Source organism: Triticum dicoccoides, chromosome 2B (genome assembly GCF_002162155.2).
Source record: "Triticum dicoccoides isolate Atlit2015 ecotype Zavitan chromosome 2B, WEW_v2.0, whole genome shotgun sequence".
Lineage (NCBI taxonomy): Eukaryota > Viridiplantae > Streptophyta > Magnoliopsida > Poales > Poaceae > Triticum > Triticum dicoccoides.
Genome location: NC_041383.1, coordinates 479,851,543 through 479,855,901, shown reverse-complemented (window position 1 = coordinate 479,855,901; position 4,359 = coordinate 479,851,543). Strand labels below are relative to the sequence as shown.

The 4,359-nt window shown below is 44.3% G+C and overlaps 1 protein-coding gene across 5 annotated transcripts in view; it reads left to right on the top strand.

Annotated features, from left to right (window-relative positions):
* Positions 1-4,359, top strand: part of LOC119364353 — an 8,242-nt gene that overhangs the window by 2,994 nt on the left and 889 nt on the right. For 2 of the 5 annotated variants that reach the window (XR_005174851.1, XR_005174850.1), the window contains exon 2: positions 804-876. The exons of 1 other annotated variant lie outside the window; for it this stretch is intronic. The gene's annotated coding sequence lies outside the window, so the exon portion shown is untranslated. Of the gene's footprint in view, positions 1-791; positions 877-4,359 lie in introns of all 5 variants that reach the window. 2 more of the 5 variants (XR_005174849.1, XR_005174848.1) reach the window with 1 other exon arrangement.

Below are 4,359 nucleotides of genomic sequence, written 5' to 3'. Positions count from 1 at the left end.
GTTTTTGCCTCTTTCCTAATCCTTGGATTAGAGGTGCATCAGCCCATAATCATGGCTAGGAGGGAGGAAGTGCATATCCGTGGTGGGCAATAATTCCCGTTAGATCTCAGGGATGTAGCCAATAATACCGTTTTTAGGCAAAACAACAGTGGATAGCAGATATAAGGTCCATTTTCAGGGTGGATTTTAAGGCTTTTAGGGGAGGGTTTTTATGCAGGCAAAACTGATGAGTTTAAAAGCAGCAATAGTGCATATTTAGGCAAAATAGCAGATGTGAAATCAGACTGTGTAAGTAGGGGCATGAATTACGCCCTCCATTCTTGCCTATATCCCTGGGCGAAAAACACAAAGAGCACCCATCTCCTAGAAAAATAAGGTCATGTTCCCCACCCCCCCAAGGCAAGGATATGTTTTTAGGCAATACAGTATGAAATAATATGCGTTATCTGCTAGGCAAATAGTAATATGTTTCTTTCTAGGCAATACAATTTGTTTTTTGAGGCAATACAAGCTACAGAGGGTAGAGGAACAGTAGGCAAAAATTACTTAGTATACTGCATGACATAAAGTAGGAAAAAACACTTCACTTGTAGAGGAACAGTAGGCAAAAATTACTTAGTACTGCATTGCTTGGGTTTTTCCTTCCTAAATTTTTTTGGATGTGAAGTTGATTTGCAACATAAAGCCACCACACACTACGTGTGATAAGATATGTTGCCTACATCAGCATCATGTTTTGTCCCACTAACATATAAGCTATGCCACTTCTTTTTTCTCTTATGTGTGAATAGACATACTTCCAGAATGGCAACTTTGTCGGAAGTGATGTAGACAAACTTCAACTGGGCGACAAAGAAGCTCAGCGGATGTGAATAAGTAAGTAATAATACACAAAACGGAGATCTATCAATTGAAGCTCCGATTTTTTTTAACCTTTTTTCTCCCTTTTTTCCATCATATATAACTTTGTGCGTGTCTCTACTGCTGCATGACCTAGTTTTCTACTTTGATTTTTGCCTAATTATGTTCTCCGTACTTGCCTACATTTTAACCAACCAAAGAGAAACACACAGAGCACCTGCCATCTTCTAGGCATTAGAATATGTTTTTTCCAGGTAATATGGTGTTTTTTTCAGGCAATAAACGTGTTTTTCTAGCTTTTTTATCTGTTACTGTAAGCAGGAGTTACAAATTGATCTCTCTAGAATATGTGGTAGCACAAGTCTGTATTATTCTGGAAATTCCCTCCTGATATTCTTAGTACTGTTAAAAAGTTAAGTTCAGTCAAAAGTTCGCTCTATTATCTGTGCTGGGATATGCTCCTACCTTTTTGCTTGAGATATATGTTGTCGTACAGATCTAGCGAAGGTTCCTTAGATGAAATCATGCAATAGTATGGCTGCTCTGAATTTTCTATCTTTTTTTTATCTATTTTTGAATTCAGTAGATGTGCAGATTTAGCAAAGTGCAGTATTTGAGCATAGCCACTTCTCTCTGAGTGAATAATAAGCATGTGTAAGTGTAGGGCTGGCCTTTTCATAGGGAGCAGCCTCGGTTTATCTTCAAGGAATTATTATAGTTCCAGACATTATTGTAGACATCTTTTCAACTGTAAGTTTTCAGATATTTTGTTTGTAGGCAGTTCTGGGTGATACGTAGGCATCTTAATTGTAGTTTCAGACATTATTGCAGGCATCTTTTGGATATGCAGGCATCTTTTCAACTGAAGAATTTCAGACATTTTTGTTTGTAGGCACGGAGTCGCCTACCAACCCACGTATAGTCACCACACCAAACGATGAATCTTAGAGCATCTCAATACACTAAGTCGCCCAAAGCCTCAATCAACAGAAAAGGCTGCCAAAGCCCCTACACACAGTCGCCTCGCGCGACAACAAAGTCGGCTAAGCGGAGGGAACTAACTCGCTCCCCTGTCACGGCAGTCCCACCGTGCCCCCGCAGCGAGTCTACTCTACCATGGCTCACACGCTAAAGCCGTTCAGACAACCCTACACACATAAAGTTGCTACACTAAAACGGCCAAAGTCGCCCTAAACCCGAAATCACTAGAAAAGAGCTGCCTAAGCCCCTACACATAGTCGCCTTGGCCCGACTACAAAGTCGCTTAATCGGGGGTACTAACTCGACCAAGCCCACATGCTAAAGTCGCTTACAACACCCCTAAAATTGCAACACAGAGTCGCCTAACAATCAACACATAGTCGCCACAATCCTAGAGTATCCCAATACATTAAGTCGCCCAACGCCCCAAATCATTCAAAAAGAGTTGCCTACGCCCCTAGACGTAGTCGCCTTGGCCCGACTACAAAGTTGCCTAACCGGGGGAACTAACTCGACCAAGCCCACATGCTAAAGTCGCTTACAACACCCTAAAATCGCTACACAATCGCCTGCCAACCAACACATAGTCGCCGTAATGCTAGAGTATCCCAATACACTAAGTCGCCCAAAGCCCCAAATCACTCAAAAAGAGATACCTAAGCCCCTACACGTAGTCACCTTGGCCCGACTATAAAGTCGCCTAACCGGAGAAACTAACTCGACCAAGCCCACATGCTAAAGTCACTTACAACACCGCTAAATTCGCGACACAGAGTTATCTACCAACCAACACATTGTCGCCGCAATCCTAGAGTATCACAAAACACTAACTCGCACAAGCGCAAGTCACACAAAAGAGCCGCCTAAGCCCTGACACGCAATCGCCTTGGCCCGACTACAAAGTCGCCTAACCGGGGAAACTAACTCGACCAAGCCCACATGCTAAAGTCGCTTACAACACCCCTAAATTTGCTACATAGAGTCGCCTACCAACCAACACATAGTCGCCGCAATCTTAGAGTATCCCAATACAATAAGTCGCCCAAAGCCCCAAATCACTCAAAAAGAGATACCTAAGCCCCTACACGTAGTCGCCTTGGCCCGACTACAAAGTAGTCTAACCGGGGGAACTAACTCGACCAAGCCCACATGCTAAAGTCGCTTACAACACCCCTAAATTCGCGACACAGAGTCGCCTACCAACCAACATATAGTCGCCGCAATCCTAGAGTATCTGAAAACACTAACTTGCCCAAGCGCAAGTCAAACAAAAGAGCCGCCTAAGCCCTTACACATAGTCGCCTTGGCCCGACTACAAAATCGCCTAACCGGGGGAACTAACTCGGCCAAGCCCACATGCTAAAGTCGCTTACAACACCCGTAAATTCGCGACACAGAGTCGCCTACCAACCAACACATAGTCACCGCAATCCTAGAGTATCCCAATACACTAAGTCGCCCAAAACCCCACATCACTCAAAAAGAGATACCTAAGCCCCTACACGTAGTTGCCTTGGCCCGACTACAAAGTCACCTAACCGGAGCAACTAACTCGACCAATTCCACATGGTAAAGTCACTTACAACACCCCTAAATTTGCGATAGAGAGTGGCCTACCAACCAACACATAGTCGCGGCAATCCTAGAGTATCACAAAACACTAACTCGCCCAAGCCCAAGTCACACAAAAGAGCCACCTAAGCCATTACACATAGTCGCCTTGGCCTGACTACAAAGCCGCCTAACCGGGGGAACTAACTCGACCAAGCCCATATGCTAAAGTCGCTTACAACACCCCTAAATTCGCAACACAGAGTCGCCTACCAACCAACACATAGTTGCCGCAATCCTAGAGTATCCCAATACATTAAGTCGCCCAAAGCCCCAAATCACTGAAAAAGAGATACCTAAGCCCCTACACGTAGTCGCCTTGGCCTGACTACAAAGTCGCCTAGTCGGTGGAACTAACGCGATCAAGCCCACATGCTAAAGTCGCTTACAACACCCCCTAAATTTGCGACACAGAGTTGTCGCAATCCTAAAGTATCACAAAACACTAACTCGCCCAAGCCCAAGTCACACACAAAGAGCCGCCTAAGACCTTACACGTAGTCGCCTTGGCCCGACTACAAAGTCGCCTAACCGGGTGAAACTAACTCCCACCCCCTACCAACATCTGCCCCACCGCTGGCCCCGCCGAGAGCCAACTCAATCAAGCATCACTTGCTAAAGTCGCTCACAACACCACTAAAATCACAGCACGAAGTCGCCTACCAACACACATATTCCGAGAGAAAGGTTCACATTTCTTATGTTGTTTTCAACTTCACCATGTAGGCAATTTACATGTTGTTTTCAATTATGAGAATGTTAATCCCTTTTGCCCGCTAATAGCAGAGAAACTTCAGCGTGTAGACTTTATTCTCTAGTTTCAGACTACTTTTTTCAAAGCATGCAGGCAAAGTTTTTTGATGTCTCGTTTGAACAGAGGATTTTTTTTGAACAACTCAACTCAAT